This window comes from Loxodonta africana, chromosome 16 (assembly GCF_030014295.1).
Source record: "Loxodonta africana isolate mLoxAfr1 chromosome 16, mLoxAfr1.hap2, whole genome shotgun sequence".
Classification (NCBI taxonomy): Eukaryota; Metazoa; Chordata; class Mammalia; order Proboscidea; family Elephantidae; genus Loxodonta; species Loxodonta africana.
In genome coordinates, this window is record NC_087357.1 from 34047278 (window position 1) to 34073434 (window position 26157).

The following is a 26157-nucleotide window of genomic DNA, read 5'->3' on the forward strand; positions in this document are numbered from 1 at the left end:
GAGTTATTGTATGACATGATATAGGAAATTGCCTCGGGGTAGCAAGGAGGACACCACCACAAACAGACAGAAATAGAGCTGAACTTCTCTAGATTGAATTCTGACTTTTTTCTGAGTTGGAGGGCGGTGTGGGAGACGAGAGCAGTATAGGGACTTGGTATGAACCAGGGCAGCACGTAGGCAGAGGGCGCCCGGCAGGCAGCGGGCGCCAAGGCTGCACTAGCCCAGCCCGCTTGGCACGGCTGGGAGCCGCGGAGATGCACCGGGGGCGGGCCCCAGGCGGGGCTCTCCGCGGCAGCTCCGCACCCAATGCCTCAGTTTCCCCCAGTGGAGGTCCTCGGAGCACCGCCCCTCTGACGTCCCGAGGCGGGCGGGGCCGGGGAGTCGGCCGCCAGGGGGCGCGAGAGCCGGGCGGGCGTCGGGGAGGTCGGCGAGCAGGGAGCCGAGCGAGCGTCCCGGGACCGCGCGGTCCGCGCCGGCCGAGGCGGAAGCCCGGGCGGGAGGCTGGAGGCGGGGCGGCTGCGCTGAGTCAGACCGGATTGACCCGCCCGCGGCTTCCAGGGGCCGCGGTGACAGCGGGCCAGGGACTGGCGGCCGTGGCTGCCAACCGCGCCGAGGGACCGGCGGGCTGCGGAGAGCAGGTCAGGAGCAGGGCCAGGGCTGGGCGGGGAGCCCGGAGCTGCTGTGCGGGGGCCGCGGGCCGAGGGCTCCCGCGCTCCGGGGGACGCGCCGCGCGACCGGGCCTGCACCGGCCTCTTCCCCAAGGCAGCCGCTGCGCTCGGCCGGGAGTGCCCCGGAGTCCCTTCTCGGACTAACCACTCTCGTCCCGGATCAGGTCGAGACCCTGGGAGGCCCCCTAGCTGGAGAGGCTGGGTGGCCCCAGTCAGAGGGATGCGAGCATGGACTTTTTTGGTGTCAAGCCCAGGGCTCTTTTCACTGCACCACCCTGCCATTCAGGCAGTGAGGCGAATTTGAGAATTTGAGAGCTGAAATTCAGCATTAGCCCAACCCTCTTATTTTACAGATGAAGAAATTCATCTTCCCTGCTCAAAGTCACACATCCAGTCGGTATAGGAGTCCGTGAGTCAGGGCCAGGGAGGCAGGGATGGATGGTTTCCGAAGCAAGAGGGAGACCTGTTTGGTTGGAGATGCAGGTTTGGTTAGGGTGGATTTTTAGTTACTCACAAACTCCTTTATTCCGGTAGCAGGTACTGATGTCCACCAGGCATCAATTTCTCAAAGCATTTCTCTTGAAAGGAGTGACGGTTCTGTCATTCTCACTGATGATGAATAAAGGATGATTTGAATAAAGGCATATTGGGGTTACAAATTGGCCAGATCTGCCACAAATTAGGAGATATGGAGAATGCTTGGTGTTTAAAGCTCAGCTTTAAATTCAATTGCATTATCCCTTATTGCCTGTCTCATTTATAGAATAATGAAGGCAGTCCTGTCCTGTAATATTGGTAACTTACCTTTAACCACTAACCGGTTGCTGTTGAGCTGACTCATCTTTTACTGAAGCAAATCACCAGACGTTTCTTCTGCAGCACCACAGGGAGGGTTTGAACTGCCAGCCTTTAGGTTAGTAGTCAAGCTCTTAACCGTGTGTACCACTCAGGGTCTTGACTGGTCTTGGTTTTGGTTCTGTGCCCTCGAGTCAATTCTGACTCCCAGCTACTTTATAGGACAGAGTAGAACAGCCCCGAGGGTGTCGGAGGCTGTAATCTTTTCAGAAACAAATTACCATTATCTTTCTCCTGCAGGCATCTTTTGTTGAAATATTTTCTTTTTGTAATTAGTAATGCTGTAGTATCTGGCAAGCCACCAGATTGCTGGTAACACTAATATTTAGAGTTCGAGCATAGTTTAGCTCCTGTCATTTACATAGATGAGTTACAGGGGGAAAGTAGGATTGTTTAATCTGTAGTAGTATTTTGTAAGATTGAAGTACCCAACAGCTTGTTGTTGTTAGGTGCCGTTGCGTTGATTTCCACTCATAGTGACCCCGTGTGACAGAGTAGAACTGCCCCATAGGGTTTTCTAGGCTGTGATATTTACGGGAGAAGATTGACAGGTCTTTTGTCTCACAGAGCAGCTGGCTGGGTTTGAACCGTCAACCTTTCAGTTAGCAGCTGTGTTCTTAACCATTGCACCACCAGTCAGTGATTTCTCAGAGCTAGTGCTGCATTTATTACTCTCCCGGCATGAATAGATTCAAGGTGGGGAGCGGAGAGCAGGTTAGTTTATCCTGCAGGACCTATTTTTTCCTAAAATATTGAGTGGAAAGATCTCTAGGGCCTCCTTCCATCTCTGAAGTTCCCTGATTTTACACGTTAACTTGAAACACGTGTCACTAATTGTGACCAAAAAAAAAAAGGGTTCACAGATGCGAGACTGGAATGGCGTGCTTTGTGCTCCGTGGAGAATAGCCAAAGTCTGACCTGGGAATGGGGTCTGTGCAGTGCAACAGATACCTTTTGCAATAAGCCAAGAACATTCTGACTCAGAAAATGTGGTAAGATGTCTATTATACAAGTGTTCATACTGTGTGTATTTTCGGCTGAGATAATAACCTTTATAGATACTCCGTCCAAATAAGTACAAGTTATTTATTTTGTCGTGCAGCCCAAAGTAGAGCCTGTCCCTCCTCTTGTTTCCATCAGTCTCCTGTCTTTTCAGGTTCCCTTCGTCTCTGGGTGCCTTGCTTATCTTCAGAGACCATCCTCACATCCCTCTTCTCATCCAGCACTGATTGAACTTATGCTACTTTTTCTCTTCTCAAATCGTGATTGAACTTAATCAGTCATGATTCTTGAATCACCATGTAAGATCTCCTAAAAACTTAGGGTGGATATTCGTTTTTAGGGCACAGTGTAAGACTTGGAGTGGCTCTGGTTCTGGAAAAGGGTTAAGTGGACCAGGCTTAGATTTTTATCTTCTGACTGCCTGGAGACTGTAACATAGGAAGTCTCCAGAGCCACTAAAGTCGTTTACCTCTACTTCCGTTGGAAACCCTTTCTTTCAGCATGATGTATACCAAATCTTCAAATTCATTTTAATTCTCAACGTCCCAGTCCTTTTTCACCATTTGGCTAAAATAAGCAAAAATTGATTTTTCAAATTGTAGATACTTCTGTGTGATATTTGCTTTGGGGAATTTATTTAAATGATAAAAACACTTAAAATAGATCACAAGTGGAGACTTGCATACTTATTGCCAGGGATAAGGCTTGAATATTTTCAAGGTTCGTTCTTGTGTTGATTCTAAAGTCAGTTAATGCATGGTATTATTACCGAATTATCTGCTGTGAAATTCGCAAGTATGGGTGGCTTTCTGCTAAGGCATCCTTAACATTTATTCAGCGTACTTCTAAAAAGTTTCTCAGCACCATTTCGGTTTAGTATTAAATAGTTCCTTCTTATACCCAGCTCGGGAAAACACCTGAATAAACTAATTCTCAAGACTGGATAACTTAGTCTTGTTGGTCCAGAGTTAATTGTGATTTATCAGTCTCTTCCCTGAGCAGCCATAAAATCGGATCACAGGGGCAACTCTGTAATGAAAGAGCCCTTAAACAAACCGAGGTGTTAACTTTTGATCGGGTACTTTATCCTCGATGCTAGAAAAGGCAGCCATAGGAGGTAAAATAGACATAGAGTAGCTAAAGTATGTTGTTTCTTTTTAGATTTTTAAGGTCTTCTAACTTGAAGGACAGGGCCCCCAAGAACTGAGGCAACAAAGAAGAGCAAATAGGCCTTTGTGCTAGGAGTCTGAAGGCATGGGCTTTGGTGCTGACTTACTCATTCAGTCAACAAATAGATGCCATAGGGTGTATGTTGTTGAGTTGTTAGTTGCCATCCAGTCGATTCCTACTCTGGCTGCCATATGTGCAGAGTAGAACTGCTCCATAGGGTTTTTTGTTTTTCAATATTGTGCTTTATGTGAACGTTTACAGAGCAAAATAGTTTCCCATTCAACAGTTTGCACACAGAATGACCTAAGACATTGGTCACAGTCCCCTCAATGTGTCAGCACTCTCCCCATTTTCACCCTGGAACTTTCGTCTCATTTTCCTACCCCTTCCTGCCTTTTCATCTTTGCTTTTGGCCAAATTTTGCCCTTTTGATTTCATATAACTAACTCTTCTAAAGAGCTTGTTCTTCTTGAGTGTTATTGTTTATTTTGTAGGCCTATCCATTTTTTGACTGAAAGGTGGTATCATGGATTGAATTGTGTCCCCCCTAAATATGTGTCAATTTGGCCAGGCCATGATTCCCAGTATTGTGTGGTTGTCCTCCATTTTGTGATTGATGTAATTTTCCTGTGTGTTGTAAATTCTAATCTCTGCCTGTGGTTAATGAGGCAGGATTGGGTTATGTTGAAGAGGATTGGGGTGGGATGTAACACTCTTTGTCAGATCACATCCCTGATTCAATGTAAAGGGAGTTTCCCTGGGGCATGGCCTGCACCACCTTTTATCTTACAAGAGATGAAAGGGAAGCAAGCAGAGAATAAGGGACCTCATACCCTAAAGAAAGTAGTGCTGGGAGCAGAGCGTGTCCTTTGGACCCTGGGGTTCCTGCTCAGAGAAGCTCCTAGTCCAGGGGAAGATTGATGACAAGGACCTTTCTCCAGAGCCAACAGAAAAGGCCTTCCCCTGGAGCTGATGCCCTGAATTTGGACTTCTATCCTGCTAGACTGTGAGAGATTAAACTTCTGTTTGTTAAAGCCGTCCACTTGTGGTATTTCTGTTATAGGAGCACTAGATGACTAAGACAGGTGATCTCTGGGAATGGCTTCAATTCCATGTTAGAAGGGCTGTAGTCTCAGGGGTTCCTCCTCTCTATCAGACCAGTAAGTCTGGTCTTTTCCATAGGGTTTTCAGGGCTGTGACCTTTTGGAAGCAGATTGCCGGGACTATCTTCCCAGGTGCCTCTGGCATGAACAAAACAGACCAAAAAAGCAACACACCAAACCAGTTGCCGTGGAGTCAGGCCTGGCTCTCATGGCGGCCCCATGTGGGTCAGAGTAGAACTGAGCCCCATAGGGTTTTCAATGGCTGATTTTTTGGGAAGCAGATTGCCAGGCCTTTCTTCCTCAGCACCTCTGAGTTGACTCGAACTGCCAGCTTTTCGGTTTGCAGCCAAGCGCTGAACCATTTGCACTACCCAGGGACTCCAAAACAGACAAAGCCCAGCCCTAATGGAGTAGACAGTCTAGTGGAGTACAAGCAGATAATAAATAAATATGTGAATGGACAGAAGGCCAGCTGATAATAAGTACTCTGGAGAACTTTACAGCAGTGTAAGAGGGAAAGGAGTGTGTGTGTGTGTGTGCGTGTGTGTGTAAGGGGATTTACTTTTTATAGAGTGCTCATTGAGGGAATGAACAAGAGTCCGAGGGATGAGCAAGCTGCCAGCCGTGATGCAGGAGCATGTTTGGCAAATGTGAGGAGCAGCAAGGTCATGGGGTGGGGGCAGTGTGGCTGTGGGTGAGGGGAAAGCAGAGGCAGATGAGGGGGTGGTAGTGGGGAAGGCCCGATCAGTGTAGCCCATTGTAAGGATTTTGGCCTTTGCTTTGAGTGAGGGGGAGGCCATCAGAGGGTTTTGAACAGAGAAGCTTATGATAACTTGTTTTAAAAAGATCGCTCTGACTGCTGGCTTGAGAATAGACAGAAGGATACAGGGCAGAGTCAGGGAGACATTCTTTTTTTTACTAGCTGTGTGATCCTAAACCTTAATCCCTCTCTGAGCGTTCATTTCCTCTAGCTCTAGGGTCCTTGGGTGATGCAGATGGTTTGTGCTCGAATACTAATGTAAAGATTGGTGATTTGAACCCCTCCCCCCAGCGGGGCTGCGGAAGAAAGACCTGTGACCTGTTTCTGTAACAGTTCTGTGGAACAGTTCTACTCTGTAATACATGGGGTTGCCACAAGACGGAATCAACTCAACGGCAACGGGTTTGGTTTGGTTTTGTTTTTCTAGCTCTAGAATTTTAAGAGTCTAAGTAGCATGGAGTATTTCTGTGGGGGAGGCAAGGGGATTGCGTTTGGAGAGGTTTTAAAAGGAAATGGCTTCAAATGACCTGAAAACTTAATACCAACCCACCTTTAGCTGAGTCACCCAAAATCAAGAGGTAATCAGGTCTTTTCAGGCTGATTGTCAGGTCATGCGAACAAAAAGACTCTTTCGTGAATATTCTCTGCTGATCCCTTTAGTACTTTGCTGATCCCTAAACTTTCTCTTCCTGCTTGAAAAGGGGTGAAAAGCTGTTACCCATCAACAGAACTGGCAACCAGAATAGCTTTTGTCGTTAGGAAAATTGGAAACTTTTGGTAAGGAAACAATTCTAATTTTTTTTTTTATCAGACAGGACATTTGAATTCTTTTGTTACACGCAAGGAGTCTAAAAGATTTCTCATGTTTTAATCCCCTTATCTCACTCCCACCCCTTTCATGCCTGCTGGGGGCTCCTTCTAATGCATTTGTGTTCCGTATTGTCTGTATAGCATCTTGCAAAGTGGCAGTGTTTGATTTATATGCATGTACTTCGATTTATAATGCTCTAAGTTTTTTTCTTTTTTATCTCATTATACTTCCTTTTTCTGGAAGTACTGTTTTTAAGATCCATCCATGTTGCTCTGTATACATCTAATTATTTGCTTCTGAATACTGCGCTATATAGGTAGTACCCGACTTACCACGTATTTGAGTTACTGCACTTAGGACCATCTGGGTGTTTTTTTTGTACATCTTATTGTTAGTAATATGTACTACATACAGTGTTGCAGTGTGTAATTTGCTGATATTATTATTCTCAGTTGTTCACTCACGGATGTTCAATGTTATGATTTACTGTTTAAAACACTGCTGTATAGCAGGCTTTGAAAACTGGAAAAAAAAGAGGTATTCGACTTACGTCAGAACTGACTTAGGATGTAGTTTTCGGCAGGGAATCTGGTCGTAAGCTGGGGACTACTTGTACTCCGTGCAGTGTGCATTTGCCATAGTTTTACTTAACTGCTCTCTCTCTGATGGATACTCAGGTCGTCCCTACTCTCTACTGTTGCTGTGTGCCGTCAGCCAATTTTGAGTCAGATCAAGCTCACGTGACAGAGCAGAACTGCCCCATAGGGTTTTCTAGGCTGTAATCTTTACTGGAGCAGATTGCCGGGCCTTTCTTCCATGGAGCTGCTGGGTGGGCTCGAACTGCCAGCCTTTCCGTTAGCAACCGAGTGCTTAACCGTTGTGCCATCAGGGCTCTGTCCCACTCTCTAACACCACAAATATTGCTTCAGTGAACATCTTCAGACATGTCCACTTATAGAGCTGTGTAAGATTCTGTGGGATGTATATTTTGAGGGAATTCCTGGATTATAGGCTTGCGTGTACTGAATTGGGTTCAGTAGTTCCAGATTCCTTTCTGCAATGGCCACACCAGACTCTTTCCCACCAGAAGTACGAAAGGGTTCCCGCATTTTCATGCCCCCACCAAGAATCAACTTTATCCAGCTCTCTACTTTTTCTAATCTCACAGGTACACAGTGATATCTTGTCGTTTTAATTTGTGTTTCTCTGATTACTAATGATTTTGAGCATCTCTTATACAAAGGAGCTCTGGTGGCGCAGTGGTTAAAGTGCTTGGTTGCTAACTCTAAGGTCGACAGTTTAAACCCACCAGCTGCTCCACGGAAGAAAGAAGTGGCAATCTGCTTCCATAAAGTTTTACAGCCTTGGAAACTCTCTGGGGCAAGTTCTACTTTGTCCTATAGGGTTGCTATCAGTTGGGATCAACTCGATGGCAGTGGGTTTGGTTTGTTCTTCTTAAGCTTCTTCTGTAAACTGTTCATATCTCTGCCCCTTTTCTATTGGAGTTGCTCTTTTTTTTGTTGTTGCTGTTGACTTGCAGAAGTTAGTTTGTAATAAAGATACTAACTCATTGTCATGTTTAGACTTTGCAAATATCTTCTCCCTTGGTCATCTATTAATTTTGCCCTTGCTGCCCTTTGATCAAGAAATATTATTAATTTCAGTGTAATCAAATAAATGAATTCTTTGACTTACAGTTTATGCTTTTGGAGTTTGGTTTAAGAAGCTCTTCCCAATCCCTGGTTCATATCTATATTTTTAATCTATCTAAAGCCCACATTTACATATGGTTTTAAATAGAGCTCCAGTCCTATTAAAAAAAAAAAAAAAAGTCCTATTAAGACTCTATTTAAATGAGCTAGTTTTTCCAGTAACATCTCCAAAAAAAAAAAAGTCCGTGTTTTCCTCCGTTGAATTGTGTTACTCTGCTTTCTCATATATTGTTTTCGTGGAAAAACTGGTCTGTCTCTAAGCCTCTCTTCTTTTCCATGAATCTATCTCTTGGTTTTTGTTTCATTCGGTATTGCTTTGTTTTTCTTATGGTGGCTCTGTAGTATGTTGTAATGATGGGCACAGCAAGTCCCCCATCTCTGTTCTTCATTTTTAAAGTTTACTTACCTAATCCTGTACGATTATTCTTTCATATAAATTTGAATTTTGGACAAAGTTTATCAAGTTCCTCAAAAATTATTTATTTCCGGGAATTTTTATTGGAATTATTTTGAATTCGTAGATTATTTGGGGGAGACCTGATGTCTCTTTGGGCCCTTGGTGGCACAGTGATTAAGAGCTCAGCTGCTAACCAAAAGGTCAGCAGTTCGAATCCACCAGCTGGATTCAAAACCCTATGGGGAAGTTCTCCACTGCCCTGTAGGGTCTCTATGAGTTGGAATTGACGTCACGGCAGTGGGTTTGGTGTTTTTTTGTTTTTTTTGACATCTTTTTAGTATTAACTCATTGCATCCAAGAGCATGTAAAGTGCTCTCCATATGCTCATTCTTTTTTAGAACAGTTTTTATTTGAAAATAATTGTAAACTAACAGAAGAGCTGTAAGAATAGTGCAGATATCTCCTGTATACCCCTCCCTCAGATTCACCAACTGTTAGCATTTTGCCATATTTGCATTATTACTTCCTGTCTACATTTCTACACGTGTTCTTTTCCTGGTCCATTTGAGTTAGTTACCAATGTCATGCCCTTTTACCCAGATCATTTTTTAATTTTTTTATTAGAACTCTAAAGTTTCTTCATAGAGATATAAGAGGGTATTCTTGATTAAACTAATTTCTAAATACTTCATAATTTTGGTGCTGTTGCGAATCATGTTTCTTTTTATGATTATTATTTTCTAGTTGGTTATTACTAGTTTAAGAGAATTGGCATTGATTCAACAGCCTTACTTCACTGTCTTATTAGTCAAGTAGTCTGCTGATTTCTACTGTTTTGTTTTTTTTTTCCAGGTAGTTAATCATATCCATTGAAAATAGTGATAGTTTTGTTGCTTCCTTCCCATCCTAATACCTCTTATTTCCTTTTCTTTCCTTATAGCATTGGCCGGGACTTCCAGGACTATGTCAGAACAGTTGCTTTGCTAGTGGGCATCTTTGTCTTCTTGTTCTCAGCCTTAAAGAAAACAAATCTATTTTGTTATAGGTTTTGGCTATGCAGCTATTATCAGGTTAAGGAGTTCTCCTCTATTCCTAGTTTACTGAGATGTTAAGCCTTATCAAATACTTTTTCAGGATTTGCACCCAAAGAAATAAGATGGTACCATGCAGGCTGCATCACAAAATCCTGACCATATGCTAAGGTTAAATTTTGAGCAAAAGAGGATGAATTGTAAGAGTAAAAAGGGTGAATTTTAAGAGTCCTCAACACTTCTGAACCCTACACATATAAATTTGTGGTAACCATTCCAAGATTCCAATATAAGCTTATTTCTCAATTAGGTCAGCCTTTTTTCTCCTTATTATCCCAAGATTCCAATGTAAGCTTATTTCTCGATTAGGTCAGCTTTTTTCCTCCTACTTTTAAGCATCAGAATTTAAATAGCTGGTATGAAGAATGAGAGAAAGAGCTATACTCAGTGTCATCGCTGCAGTTTTCAGCATAATTGTAAATATAAGATAAGTAAAATTACAGTTTCCTTGCTCTTGGACCAGTCTCTACTCCAGGTACAAATCTTACCTAAGCATATCTCATGTAATATTGGGGTAGTCAAGCAGGAATGGAGCCATAGGTAGCTGTTCAGCAGTAGTAACTGTTGTTGGGCAGTTGATTCCCATAGCTATCTCTTCCTTTCTGTATATGGTTGTTTTCTTAAAAGCTAATTTTTCACATTATAAAAATAGCTCTTTATTGTGGAACATTTGCAAAATCTAGGAAAAAAATCCATAATCCTGCCTTCTAGCAACAACCTCTGTTACAATGTTGGCTATTTCTCTTTTTCAGGTCTGTTTTTTGGGGGGGGGGGCATATTTATGTGTGTATGCGGGGAACTATATAATTTTGTATCACCCTTTTTCAGTGTTAGGCCGTCAACTCTTGTTCATCTTTCTTGACTGGTCATCTGAAAAAACAAGAAAGATCTGATTAGCTTGTGTTGTTGTTCCAACTCATAGCAGCCCTATAAGAAAAAGCAGAATGGCCCCTTAGGATTTCCTAGGCTGAAATCTTTACAGGAGCAGATCACTGGGTATTTTCTCCTGTAGAGCTGCTGGTGGGTTCAAACCTCCCATCTTTTGATTAGCTCAGTGCTTAACCATTGTGCCTCCAGGGTGCTTTATGATTACCTTATATGAATGGGTAATAGCTGGCTGATTACTTGGAAATTCCATACAGGCCATTCCTGAGGGAGCCACTGCACACAAACCAGCCCAGCCTCATTATCAGAGTATGGAGCCGTCATCAGCCAAATACCACCAGGCTGAAGACTAGCTTAGGGAAGAAGGGGAGGATCAGTACGTTTGGCGCCACTTAGCTTCAGTTTGGTCCTCAGTTTCACCTTCCTTCTTTAGGCTACATTTGCTTTCATCTTTCAGAAAATAAAAAGAATGGAGAAATTAGGAGTAATTTGTTTTCTTTTGACTCTGAAATAAACACAATGGTTTTGCTTCCTGAAACACCTTTTGCTAGTGTGGTGTGCAGTAAGGGAGTGTCAAAACTCACAAGTTTTGTAGAATGTCAGATGGTAGATTCTATATCCAACTGCTCCTGCCCTCCCACCCCAGCCCCCTTTTCCCTGCTCTGTTTTTTCCCATTTTGCTGTAGCACTTGTCACTTTTGAACATGCTATTGTCTGCCTTCTCCATCCCTTAGGGTGGAAACTCTTCAAGGGTAAGAACCTTTATATTGTTCACACATGTGTCCCAAGTACCTCAAACAGTGCCTAGCACATAGTGTACCCTGAATAAATGAATCCACAAAATGGATAAGTCTATTAAGAGTCAGCACTGTGATACAGAGAAGGGAAACCTAAGGGCAGGACGAGGAGACAAAGTTCTCTTAAACCGGTTGCTGACAGGTTGACTCCAGCTCATGGTGACCCCATGCGTGTCAGAGTAGAACTGTGCTCTATAGGTTCTCTTTTTCTTTTTCATAATCATATTTTATTGTGTTTTAGGTGAAAGTTTACACAGCAAATTGTTTCCCTTTAATAATTTTTATACAGATTGTCTGTACCATTGTTTATAATTTGTACAATGTGTCAGCATTCTCATTATCTCCGTTCTGTTTGTTCTGTTTCCATTGATCTAGCTTCCATTCCCCTCCTTGCCATCTCGTCTTTGCTCTTGGGCAAATGTTGACCGTTTGGTCTCGTATAGTTAATTGTTTAAGGGAGCACATTGCTCATGGATGATATTGTTTATTTTATAAGCCAGTCTGTGATTTGGCTGAAAGGTGACTTGTATCCGTAGGGTTTTCAATGGCTGATTTTTTTGAAATACATTGCTAGGCCTTTCTATGAGGTGCCTCTAGGTGGACTCGAACTGCCAACCTTTTGGTTAGCAGCCGAGTGTGCTAACTGTTGTACTGGCTGGGATTCCAAAGTTCTTTTAGCATCCTATAAATGTATGGGTTCAGTAAGCTAGTCAAGTCCCCGTTTCCTCCTTGACATGGTAAGCATAACCGTCATCCAAGCCACAGGGCTCATTTCTCTGCATCTGTTTTAGCCCCTCCTGTGGAATCTATGTCTGGCCTAAAGCGGAGGGTGACCGCCTGTGTTGCTGACAAGCACGTGGTAGGAGTAGTGACCAGGAGAGAATAATCGGTGCTGACGCTGGAGCTGTGGGTTCTGGGCTCAGCCACACTGCATTGTTTTCATGAGGTGATTATCTTAGGAGGGATGAGCCTGCACCATCAGCAGAAAAAGTTGCAGTAGATGTGCCCAGTTGTGCCTGACTCCCAGACGCGTGCCCTCCCACTTTCTAGTTTATTCTTTCCTCCCATTTTCAGCAGTGTAGGAACCTTTTAGCTGTTTTGCCATTTCTGGACAGTATTTTGGATCTGGTTCAGGATTGTCATGATGAACAGTCATGCCCTATAATGTTGTTGTTGTTAGTTGCCATTGAGTTGGCTCTGATTCATGGTGACTCCAAGTACAAAAGAAGGAAATGTTGCCAGGTCTGCGCTATCTTCAAGATCATTGGTATGTGTGAGTCCGTAGTTGTAGCCAGTGTGTATTTTGAGTGCCTTCCAACCTAAGGGATTCATCTTCCAGGACTATATCGGATGATCTTCTGTTCTGATCCACAGGGTTTTCATTGGCTAATTTTCAGAAGTAGATCACCAGGCCTTTCTTCCTTGTGTCTTAGTCTGGAAGCTCCACTGAAATCTGTCCACCATTGGTGACCCTGCTAGTATTTGAAATACTGGTAGCATAGCTTCCAGCATCATAGCAACTTGCAAGCCGCCACAGTATGACAAACTGACAGACAGGAGGTGGATGTCTTATAATACCTTGCTTTTTTATAAAGCAAGGCCTCAAATCATATTAATAGCTCTATGTAAAAAACGAAAAACCAAACCTGTTCCCGTCAAGTCAATTTCAATTTATAGCGACTGCTGTAGATTGAATTGTATCCCTCAAAAATACGTGTATCCGTTTGGCTAGGCCATGATTCCCAGTATTGTGTGATTGTCCACCATTTCATCACCTGATGTGATTTTCCTATGTGTTGTAAATCCTAGTTTCTTCCTGTGGTTAATGAGGCAAGATTAGTTTAGATTAGATGTTAAGGAGGATTAGGGTGGTATGTAACACTCTTGCTCAAGCCAATTCCCTGATGTAAGGGGAGTGGCCTGCACCATCTTTCATCTTACAAGAGATAAAATGAAAGGGAAGCAAGCAGAGAGGGGGGACCTCCTACCACCAAGAAAACAGCGCTGGGGGCAGAGCGTGTGCTTTGGACCCAGGGTTCCTGCGAGGAGAAGCTCCAATCCAGGGGAGGATTCTAAGAAGGACCTTCCTCCAGAGCTGACGGAGAGAGAAAGCCTTCCTCTGGAGCCAACACCCTGAATTTGAACTTCTAACCTAGTTGATTCCTACTCATAGCCTACTAGACTGTGAGAAAATAAATTTCTCTTTGTTAAAGCCATCCACTTGTGGTATTTCTGTTACAGCACCACTAGATGACTAAGACAGCAATCCTATAGAACAGGGTAGAACTGCCCCATAGGGTTTTCAAGGAGCAGCTGGTGGATTTGAAGCACAGACCGTTTGGTTAACAGCCAGGCTCTTAACCACTGCGCCACGAGGGCTCCAATAGCACTGTATAAAAAAAAAACCAAAAAACACACCGTCAAGTCAATTCCGACCCTTAATGACCCTATAGGACAGAGTAGAACTGCCCAATAAAGTTTCCAAGGAGTGCGTGGTGGATTTGAACTGCTGACCTTTTGGTTAGCTGCCGTAGCACTTAACCACTACACCAGTATAGGATGCTAAAAAAAAGTTGCGTGAATTATATCCTAATGCTGTCCTTGAGGTCAATGCCACAGACCCTAGTCTATCTTGGGTAAACCATTGTTTGACTCATCTTCTGAAAACACTTTACGTTTATTATTCTACTGCTCCAAACCTATTGTTGTTACCCACCATCTCCTGTAACAAACCTTAAACTCTGCTGCCTAGCCCTCTGGTCTGGGTCTACCTCTACATATATATACTGATTTATATCTCCACTTTCTACTCTCATCAAATTGGTCTCCTTTTCTTTCCTACAACAGTAATAAGTATAATATTGATTATAGCTATGACCGTTTCTTCTGTCCATTTTACTGGCTTTCACTGACAGTCTGAACTCCAGTGAAAGAAAAAGAATACGTAATAACAACAATAATAATATAACAACGGCAGCGGATATTTTAGTCCATTGCTATACTGAATGCATTTTCTCATTTAATCTTCAAAACGATATCATGAGGAAGGTGCATTTTACATATGGAAAAACTAAGGTACGAGTTTGTTGAGAAACTTGCCCTAAAGTTATACAGAATTGGAACCCAAACTCTTGTGTGTTTATCTCCAAAGCCCAGGCCTGCTTATAACCACTGTGTCGTATTAAGCCTCAGGCAAGCAAGTGACTGAAGACAAGGAGTGATTTATAAAGTCAGCTATTGAGGTTTGGAAACCCTGGTGGTGTAGTGGTTAAGTGCTACCGCTGCTAACTAAAGGGTCAGCTGTTTGAATCCACCAGGCGCTCCTTGGAAGCTCTGTGGGGCAGTTCTACTCTGTCCTATAGGGTCGCCATGAGTTGGAATCAACTCGATGGCACTGGGTTTGGTTTTGGTTTGGTTTATTGAGGTTTATCCTCTTTTCACGTGTGCCAGAAGACTAACTGACCAGCACTCTGTGTTGTGGAGGAGGTTGGAGGATTTTGCTGGAGCTGGAAGTATTCAGAGATTCTGCACCGACTGCCCCAGACAGTCAGAAACAGGGGTGGAACCCCAAAAGGGAAAGGCTCAGAAGCTATCCATCCAGGCAGCATTCTTTGGCTTTTCAACCTTTTCATAGAGAAGTATTTAGAATTTATAAAGTCAATAAAGAACAATACAACAAACATCCATGGATCCAACACCCAATTTAAGATCTCTAAAACTGAGTTGGCTTCTGTATTCTAACTCTTTGCTTTCTCTTTACCCTCAGGCTCTCATGACTTTTTTTTTTTTTTTAAATAGGATTACCTTTTATTTATATAAGATGACAATGTCATTATTGTTACCTAAAAATATAGCAGTGATTCCTTAATGAAAGCCCCTGGGTTGTTCAAACAGTTAAGCGCTGACTAATAGCGGAAAGGTTGGTGGTTTGAACCCACTGAGAGGTGCCTTAGAAGACAGGCCTGGCGATCTGCTTCTGAAAAGTCACAGCCTTGAAAACCCTATGGAGCAGTTCTACTCTGCACACGTGGGGTTGCCACGAGTCAGAATCACTCAGTGGCAACTGAGACAATAGCAGTTGCTTGATATAATCAGGAATCCAGTCAGTGTTCTAATTTTCTCAATTGTCTTAATTTTTTCTTTTATATTGATTTCTTTGAATCAGGATCTAAGAGGAGTACATGTTGTGTTTAGTTACTGTGTTTCTTTTTTTATAATTTATCTTATTTTTTGTTGTTGAGAATATACACAGCAAAACATAAACGAGTTCAATAATTCCTACATGTACAATTCCAAGACGTTGATTACATTCAAGTTGTGCAACCATTCTCACAGTTAATGTGTTTCTTAAGTGACTTTTAATTTATAAATTCCTCTTCTTTTTTAATTATTTATAATTTATTTGTTGAAGAAACTGTTTGTTCTTCAGAATTTCCCACATCCTGCATTTTTTATGGCTTTTGACAAAACTACGTAACTTCATTGACCTATTCTGTCTGTGGTGAGTTAATTTATCCTTTAATCCGTTGGTCACTACAGCAAGTTCCAAGTCTGTCTTAGTTATCTAGTGCTGTTATATAACAGAAATACCAGAAGTGGGTGGTTTTAACAAAGGGAAATTTATCTTCTCACAGTTTAGGAGGCTGGAAGTCTGAATGCAGGGTGCTGGTTCTAGGGGAAGGCTTTCTCTCTGTTGGCTCTGGAGAAAGGTCCTCTTCTGAGCTTCTGCTCCTGAGCAATCATCATGTGACTTGGCTTGTCTTTTCCCCCATCTCTGCCTCTGCCCAGTTGTTTATCTCTTTTGTATCTCAAAAGAGATTTACTCAAGATACATCCTACACTAATCCTGCCTCATTAACGTAACAAAGACAACCCATTCCCAAATGGGATTATAAACAGCAGGCATAGAGGATAGGATTTAAAACACATATTTTTGGGAGACATAATTCAATCCATAACAAAGTCATTCAGGCTTCCATAAATAGAAAGGATTCACTGGCCCACATAGCTTGGTCTGTTTCCGAGGTCATTTCTCAGGAGTCTTTCAGAATATCCCAAATGACAGGGAGTGACAAGATGAGCAGCAGACCATATCTATTTAAAAATACATTGCTTTAGAAAGAATTTTATAACTTCCATTTGGCCAGATGGATCTTGACTGAAAGCAGAGAATACCAGAAAGATGTTTACTTGTGTGTGAATCACAACAAATTATGGATAACATTTCAAAAAATGGGAATTCCAGAACGCTTAATTGTACTCATGAGGAACCTGTACATAGACCAAGAGGCACTCGTTCAGACAGAACAGTGGGATACTTCATGGTTTAACATCAGAAAAGGTGTGCATCAGGGTTGTAGCCTTTCACCATACTTACTCGATCTGTATACTGAGCAAATAATTCAAGAAGATGGACTATATGAAAAAGAAAGTAGCATCAGGATTGGAGGAAGACTTATTAACAACCTGCATTATGCAGATGACACAACCTTGCTTGCTGAAAGTGAAGAGGACTTGAAACACTTACTGATGAAGATCAAAGACTACAGCCTTCAGTATGGATTACACGTCAACATAAAGAAAACAAAAATTCTCACAACTGGAGCAATAAGCAACATGATAAACGGAGAAAATACTGAAGTTGTCAAGGATTTCATTTTATTTGGATCCACAATCCAAGGAAGCAGCAGTCAAGAAATCAAACAACATATTGCATTGGGCAAATCTGCTTCAAAAGACCTTTTTAAAGTGTGAAAAAGCAAAGGTGTCACTTTGAGGACTAAGGTGTGCCAGACACAAGCCAGGGTATTTTCAGTAGTCTCATATGCACGTGAAAGCTGGACAAAGAATAAGGAGGACTGAAGAATTGATGTCTTTGAATTGTGGTGTTGACGAAGAACATTGAATATACCATGGACTGCCAGAAGAATAAATAAATCTGTCTTGGAAAACGTATAGCCAGAGTGCTCCTTAGAAGCAAGGATGATGAGACTTCGTCTCACTTACTTTGGACACACTATCAGGAGGAACCAGTCCCTGGAGAAGGACATCATGCTTGGTAAAGTAGAGGGTCGGCGAAAAAGAGGAAGACCCTCAACGAGTTAGACTGACACAGAGTGGCTGCAACAACGGACTCAAACATAGCAACGATTGTAAAGGTGATGCAGGACCACGTGGTATTTTATTCTGTTGTACATAGGGTCACTATGAGTTGGAATGAACTCAACAGCACCTACAACAACATTTGGCAAGGCAGTTTCATGATCCCTGGAGAACTGAGAGGTGAATAAATTTTCTGGTTTTCTTCTCTTAGACAGTGCTTGTTGCTTTAAGGATTTCTGGGCTCAGTGCCAGAACCTCCTTGGGATATTATCGTCTTACAGTTTAGATCTGCTTATCAGGAAACATCTCAGAATCCTCGGAGGGTCAGGTAAGAGGAGAATGAGTTTACATTAAAACCGGACACTTGTTAGTGCCTGTTGGAGTTCTGTGTTCATAAGCAACTAGCTGAACTGTGAGAATAATACATGTGGTTTTACAAATCCATAGTTTTCATTACCTGTCTTTTTGCTGCCACTATCTAGATGTTGTTCAGTAGTTACAATACCTGGACCTCTTTAGACATGAAGAAATCCAACTTTGTTTTATTTTTCTTTTAGTCTTGGCTGCCTTGACCTGCTAGTCAACTGTGATAGGCTAGTGAGTCAGTTTTAAAGTAGAATGAATGGAGATTGTTGAAGTACAAAGCTATGTTTAGATTTATTTACTTAGGGATTTGAAGGCTGTCAGAATAAAGTATCTCAATGTCAGTCTTTTCATCTAGTTCTAAAATCAAGTGGTTAATAAATCAAGAGTGAAAATTTAGCATAGAAGAAGACACTTACTAATTTATTACAGCCCTACTTCTATTTGTATTATTGTTGTCAGGTGAAAGCCCCAGGTTTTGCTCCATGTGTTACAGCCAGTAAACAAGAGGCTGAGGTGGGAGATCAGAAAGACTCCTTTATTTTTTGTACAAGGAAAGGAGCAATTGGGGCTGTTGCCTCCAAGACTGCTCGCAGGCAGCTTGGGGAGGTGGGCTTTATAGAGAGCAGACAAGGAAATGCAAATTTCTCATGAATGTTCAGGATTGACCTTTACACAGATACTCAGAGTTTGGGGATGACTATGCATTTTCTTTAGACAAGGGTTCAGTCCCCCAGGATGGAAGAAGAAGTTGATTGTCTTTCATTAGGAGGTTAAGCGTCCACCCAGAGGTGGGTTGAGGCCATCTATGGCCTGTTCTGTGGTTATCTCGTCAAGGACAATTTTAAATGTGTGGCCTATTCTGCTGGATATAGGAAGATAAGCCAGAGCAGGTGTCTCTCAGAAGGGTTGGGCTCTAAGGCTGCCTGCCTCATTCTTTCCTTTTCTTTGGACATTGATCGCTCATGACCATGCTCGTTCTAAACTATTGGGCAATTGTGAACCGAGCCTGGTGTGTCTTATAAAGGGAGAGGGCTTCTCTAGGAACTTTTCAATTAGCAGAGGAGGTGGGGAACGGATGGCAGATCCAACAGTTGTTCAGATCATCTGTCTGGGAAACCGAGTTGGAAAATTGGATGAATTAGTTGTTTTCTCACTTAGCTTGGGCTAAAAGAATTTCTTGGAGAAGGATAGCAACAATCATTACTGTTTTTATGGTGGCTAGAGGGCTCTCAGCCTCTTATCAATTTAACTTGTTTAAACACAGCAAAAAGAAACAAAAGGCAAACAGTGTGTATAATACAGTGAACAAGATTATTAAATTAGCTTGGGATTGGATCTATGCAGGAGGGTGTTTTGTAAACAAATACTTAGGTCTTTAATAGGTTTGTAAGTTCATTTCTCACAGTTCTGATGAGTTTGTCCCTCCATGTCTGGTGGAACAGTTTTTTTTTTTTTTTAACTCGGGTGCAGTGGATCTAAGCTTTGAGACCACTGAGCCTGACCAAGGTCAGGGTTGTTAGTAACACCTCAAAAGGACTGGTCTACTTTTTTTGGAGAGGCTCCAACTTTTAGATTTTTAGGAAGAACTGATCACCAGGCTGGAACGGGTGTAGGGATACTTTCGGTTTAGGTGGAATCTTTAGGTACTCATACCTGTGGAAAAAAAAAAGAGAAGACAAAGTTGCCCAAAGAGACTGCAGGTATTGAACATTTCCAGCCTCATGGAGGGAGGGAGGTTGTTCACTATTAAGCAGGCTGTGTTGGTCATATTGAGGTTCTCTAATAAAGGGCGCCTAAAATTTTTTTTTTTTTTTTAATAAGCGGTGCCATGGCACACCAATAAACAGTATAATAGCTCAAATGGGCCAAGTTTCAGTTTGTGTCTGGGGTGGACTGAATTCTCAAGAGGGCCACAGGCAGTGCCTTTGTCCATACCAACTTGGTCTCTTGGCACAGCTTTGTTAGGGGTCTCTTTAGAGGCTGGTTAGCTGTGTGTAAGTTTCAGTTAATGTCCAGGGCGGTTGTCACAGGTTGTACCACCAAGGCCACAAAATGAGGCCTGTTCTCGTTGCCAGTGGAGATGGAAAGCCTAAAATGAGGGAGGGATGTTTTCATTCAGGAGTTATTTCCCAGCCTCAGTGGCCTTTTCAGTCTACAAGGAAAAGCTTTAACATAGTTAAAAAAAAAAAAAAAGGGGGGGGGGGCTGATAAAAAGTAGCAGATGTTTGTAATTCCCTGGGAGCTAGAGGCATCTCAATGAAATCCACCTGTCAGTCATCTCCAGGCATTGTCCCTATTCGTTGGACCTCTGGGGGTGCTTCGGCAGGGTTTTTTTTTTTTTTTTTGCACAGGTGGGGCAGCTGTTTACCACTGTCAAAATAGTGGCATGGACCTTTGGTCCGATTAAATGTCTTTTAATCCAGTCACATAGCCCGTCTCATCTATAATGGGTGGCCTGGTGGGCTATCTGTAAGATAGGATGTATGAGTTTTGACGGAATGAAAATCTTTTTATGTGGGGTGTATAGCCATCTATCTTTGTTTAGAGTGGCCCCTAGCTCTTGGCAATGTTTTTATTGTTGGGAATAGTTCACGTGGAGGTCAAGTGGTGGTAACTCTAAATGGGGAATTAGTGGGGAGACTGTGATAGGTTTCTGTTGGATTGTACCTTATTTTTGCTATAGAATCTGTTTTGTAATTACTCTTCACCACCGTGGTGTCTCTTTTCTGATGTTCTTTGCAGTGTACTGCTGCTATTGGGTAGGTAGGAGAACGGCTTATAAATTTGTAAGATCCTTTGAGAATATTTAATATCTTTGCCTCCTGCTGTTAGGCCTTTCTCCTTTCAGATTGTCCCATGTGCATGCAATACCCCAAATAAGTACTTGGAATCAGTATAAATAGTTACTCACTTACCTTTGGCAATTTTAAGGACCTGAAGCATGGCAATGAGCTCTACCTTCTGGGCAGAGGTACCTGGGGGAAGCAAATTAACTTCTAGACCCTCCTCCACAGTGATGACTGCATATCCAGATTTTCTTTTTCTTTGTTCCATGTAACTGTTTTCATTGGTGAACAGCTCAAGGTCTTGGTTTTGGACCAGCTGGTGAGGTCAGTGAGGTCAGGCTGACTGGCATATACCAGGTCAGTAGTCTTTAGGCAATCATGTTCTTTTTCTTGCTTTGGCAAGGTGAGCAGTAGGGTGGATGAGTTTAAACTGGTGGTTTTTTGTAGGGTGATGGCTGGGTCATCTAACAGCACTGCTTGGTACTGGGCTATTTGCCCTGGGGAAATCCAGTGTGACCCTCTCTGCTCTAAGGTGGCCAGAACCGAGTGGGGCATGGTCACCTGGAAAGGCTAGACAAGAGTGAGTTTTTCAGCTTCTTTGATGATTAACACTGCGGCTGTGACTGCTGGAAGACACACCAGCCACCGTTTGGTGACTGGGTCTAGCTGTTTTGAAAAGTAAGCTACCGGCCACTTCTAAGTCCCAAGAGTCTGGGTAAGTACCCTGGTCACCACTCCAGCAGACTTATGTACAAACAGGTTAAAAGGTTTGTTCATATCAGGGAGTCTTAAGACCAGGGCCTTTATCAGCTTTGTTTTGATGCATCAAAAGCCTGTTGTTCTGTCCCAGTCCATTTTAAGGGGTCTGTGTCTTTTTTGGAAATCCTGGTGGCGTAGTGGTTAAGTGCTACGGCTGCTAACCGAAGGGTTGGCAGTTCAAATCCTCCAGGTGCTCCTTGGAAACTCTGTCCTGTATGGTCGCTATGAGTCGGAATTGACTCGACAGCACTGGATTTTTACTGGGTGTCTTTTTCCTCTAAGGCTTAGGATAAAGGCTTGGTAGTAAGTTTAAAATTTGGGACCTAGATGTGGCAAAACCCAGCCATTTCCAAAAAACCTCAGAGCTGTCTCCAGTTGATCGGGGCCGCCAATCTGTAAATGGCATCTTTTTAGGTGGGGAGGAGTTCTCCCACTCCCTATCTGACTTTAAAACCCAGATAAATTACCTCCTTTTGGTTGACTTGAGCTTTTTCCTCTGGACTCAATACCCTGTGTTTTCCAAGAAGTTTAAAACTTCTATGGTGTTCTGGACTGAAGTCATACTCACGGCGGCTAGCAATGAGCAGGTCGTCTGCGTATTGGGGGAGGCACCATTAGTCACAATCAGTGGTCTTGGTTTTTGAGCCAAAGCCGATCTAAAATGAGTAAGGACTATTTTTAAAATCTTGTGGGAGAACTTGCCAGCACAACCGCTGTTTCTGTCGTGTTCTTGGGTCTTCCCACTCGAAGGTGAAGATTTCTTGACTTTTCTCCTCTACTAGAATGAAAAAGAAGGCATCCTTTAGGTCTAACACAGTGAACCTGGGAAAGGTGGGTGACAAGATTGACAGAAGTATATACAGGTTGGGACTACAGGGTGGACTGTAATGGTTACCTGGTTGACAGCTCACAGATCTTGAACAAACTGGTATTCTCCATTTTTCTTCCTCTCCGGCTGGATGGGGGTGTTGAACTGTGACTGACGTGGTCTAAGCAGTCCATGTTTCAGATATCTGGTGGTGATTTTGCCCAGTGCCTGTCAGGCTTCAGCTCAGATGGGATACTGCTTAAGCCTTAGGGGAACTGTACCCCCAAAAAACCAAACCCACTGCCATTGAGTCGATTCCGACTCACAGCGACCCTATAGGACGGAGTAGAACTGCCCAATAGAGTTTCCAAGAAGCGCCTGGCGGATACAAACCGCTGACCTTTTGGGTAGCAGCCGTAGCACTTAACCACTACACCGCCAGGGTTTCCAGTAGGGGAACTTATAAAAAAAAAAAAAAAAAAACAAACTAGTGCCTCAGTGACAGCAGGAGGAACATTTTTCCTAAATGGTATTTTCTTGGCTCACACCTATGGTACTACTGCATCACTGATATCTGGATCAACTAACCCTCAGTGATATTCTTTTTTTCTCGTAGTTAGTTGGCAGCCCAGTAGTGAGAGCCATTTGTAACTGTCACTTGTTTTTCTGGAGGAACTTGCATTTGCACGTTCCATTCTCAGAAGAGATTTGCAGTTGTAATTTGCACAGAAAGTCCCTTCCTAGTAAGGGGATGGGGCAATCAGGCACGTAAAGCAAGGAATATGTTAGAGATTTCTCTTGTATAGGACAAGTTAGAGGTTGTAGGAAGGAGGGGGTGCTCTTCTTTCCTTGATACTCTTATGACTGACACCGTCTATCTTGTCAGGGTAGCTTTCTTTTGAGTCAGAACTGAGTGGGTCACCCCAGTATCTACCAAAAACTTCATAGGTTCTCTTTCCGTCTTCATTACAACTAAGAAGCTCAGGTGTAGGACTTGCCTCCGGTTTTCTCTCAGTCTGACTTATCTTTTCTGGCATGACCAGGCACTGGGTTGCATTTTTTTTAGTTCTGCTTAGTATTTTGTACACTCTTACTTTCAATGTCTTTTCTCTTCACACCAGCTGCACTGGTCTCTTTCCAAAGGGGTGTGGGGCCTTCCCCACTCCTGTGGCCTTGGTTTCTCTCCTTTTCTTTGTCCTCTTGGGGGATGGCCTCCAGCCTGCAAAATGGCAGCTAGGAAGGCTGCCTGCTGCTTTTGGTCTGCAACTTCCTTTCTTGCTCCTTATCTCAGTTACAATAAACTTGGCAAGCCAGTTCCACTAGACAAGAGATTTTTAACCCCTATACCTCCTCCTTCTTTCTGAAGATTTCTTTTTAATATCAGGGGTAATTTGCCCTATAAAAATTATATTGACTATTCAGGCATTTTTAGGGCTCTTGGGATCCAGATCAGTGAACTGGTGAACTGGTTAAGATACTATGGCTATTTTGAAAACTGGTCTCGCCGAGGGTATTTTCACTTTCCCTAACAGCTGAATTAGAGCACGCAAAAGTTGTTCTGTTCTGTGTGTGGGGCAGTGAGCTTACTGGCAGGACAGGAGAACCTAGGAGGAGTGAATACAAAGGTTGAGGGGTGTCATGGATTGAATTATGTCCCTCCAAAAATGTGTGTATCAACTTGGTTAGGCCATGACAGTATTCTGTGGTTGTCCTCTGTTTCGTGATTGTCATTTTATGTTAAAGAGGATTAGGGTGGAATTATAACACCCTTACCAGGTCATCCCTGATCCAACGTAAAGGAAGTGTCCCTGGGGTGTAGCCTGCACCACCTTTTATCTCTTAAGAGGTAATAGGAAAGGGAAGCAAGCAGAGAGGGGAACCCCATACTACCAAGAAAACAGTGCCAAGAGCAGAGTGTGTCCTATAGACCCGGGGTTCCTGCGCGGAGAAGCTGCTAATCCAGGGGAAGAGTGATGAAAAGGCTGACAGAGAGAGAAAGGCTTCCCCTAGAGCTGACCCCCTGAATTCAAACATTTAGCCTACTTTACTGTGAAGAAATAAATTTCTCTTTGTTAAAACCATCCGCTTGTGGTATTTGTTGTAGCAGCACTAGATAACTAAGACAAGGGCCTTACCAGTGGGGGCTATCACTGGTGCAATGGCTGTTGGGTAGAGGCTGGGGGAAGGGAGGGGGTTGGCGAGGGTGCTGAAGGGACAGGAGCTGGAAGATCCTCCTCAGGGTCAGGAGGGAGGACTGGTGGTTGTGATTTATCAGTCCTTTCTGAACTAAGATTTTACTTTTTGTGGTGACTTTTGTTCTGATACAGAGTCACGAAAGCTTTCACATAATACTTTTCATCTTATTTACCCTCGAGAGTACAGAAAAGATCAAGCTGGAGGATGGTATAATTTAAAGGCCAATTTGTTGGCTACTTCATCTGCCAATTCATGTTGAGGCCATGGAGTGTTACAAAAGAAAATCTTTTTCTTTTTCATAGGATCTGACCCAAAATATTCCCAGTTCTTAAAGATGCATTTTAGTGGGCTACATTTTAGGATCCCTTGAATGTTCTTCATTTTCTGGATGCATACACACTTACACATTCATACAAACCAATTTAGTGCACCAACAGGACCCTAGGCCTTTTATGTCCTCAATAGTGAGTATTCCCTCTTCTTGGGACTCTTGTAAAGCCTTTCCTAGGAATTACCCTGTTACTTACCAACCCTAGAGCCTTTTATTCCCTCAGTGGTCAATACTCCCGCTTCTTGGGAGTCTTCTAAGGCCTTACCCAGGTACTTACCAAATAACCCAGGCAGGTTTTGTGTCCCCCATGGAGCCACTGTTGGGCCTGAGGCAGGTCAGCCCTCAAGACCGCCCTGAGGTTTCCTGGAGAACTCTTCAGGTGGTGCCAGACATCAGCCGGGGTCCCTGGCACGACTTGTCTCAGGAACCAAGCAATGACTCCTGGCTGGCTCACCAGAAATGTTTGTCGGGTGAAAACCCCAGGTTTTGCTCAGGGTGACTTGTTACAGCCGATAAATAAGAGGCTGAGGTGGGAGATCAGAAAAACACCATTATTTCCTTGTACAAGGAAAGGAGTGATCAGGGCTCTTGACTCCAAGACTGCTCACAGGCAGCTTGGGGAGGTGGGCTTTTACAGAGAGCTGACGAGGAAGTGCAAATTCATTGTGAATATTCGGGATTGACCTTCACGCAGGCACTCAGAGAGTTTGGGGATGACTATGCATTTTCTTTAGACAAGGGTTCAATCCCCCAGGATGGAGGAAGAGGTTGATTTTCTTTCATTAGGAGGTTAAGTCTCCACCCAGAGGTAAGTTGAGGTTATCTTGTCAAGGACAATTTTAGAAGAATGTGTGTCTTATTCTGCTCAGTGTAGGCGCATTAGCCAGAGCAGGTGTCTCTCAGAAGGGTTGAGCTCTGAGGCTGCCTGCCTCATTATGAAGGTTAATTGGTTATTTTAACTAAAAGGTTTGCTTTGATTAAAATCATTTGCGGTGCAGTCAATTCCAACTCATGGCAACCCCGTGTGTGTCAGAGTGGAACTGTGCTCCATAGGGTTTTCCATAGCTGATTTTCAGAAGTAGATCACCGGGCTTTTCTTCCGAGGTGCCCCTGAGTAGACTCAAACAGCCAACCTTTCTAAGCAGCCAAGCCTGTTAACTGTTTACATCACCCAGGGCCTCTTTGTTTTGATTAAAGACCTTGATAACAGTAAAAGAATGAAAATCTTTAGATAGGATTTTATCAGTATCCTGAAACTTTATTCTGATATTCCATAGGTGGGATTTAGGCTTCAGCAGTCTTCTTTTGTGATTCCAAATGTTTATAACTTAAAATATACTATTTACATAAAAAGCACTCATCAGAAGTTTAGCTCATTGATTGTTCCTCCTTGCAGTGGTCAGTTAATAATAAAAGTACTTAAGTAGTCACACCTGATCACAGGTAGCAACAAGTAGCCACATACATAAATGAGATAATGTATATAAACAGCTGTCGCTAGATATATATGTATTGTAAAGCTATGTTGTACTTTATATTTAATGAGAACAATTAC

The 26157-nt window shown here is 43.0% G+C and overlaps 1 protein-coding gene across 1 annotated transcript in view; it reads left to right on the plus strand.

Annotated features, from left to right (window-relative positions):
- Positions 1–535: 535 nt before the first annotated feature.
- DNMBP (dynamin binding protein) overlaps positions 536–26157 on the plus strand; it is a 134222-nt gene continuing 108600 nt past the window's right edge. Inside the window, exon 1 of the mRNA XM_064269453.1 lies at positions 536–641. The gene's annotated coding sequence lies outside the window, so the exon portion shown is untranslated. The remainder of the gene's footprint in view (positions 642–26157) is intronic.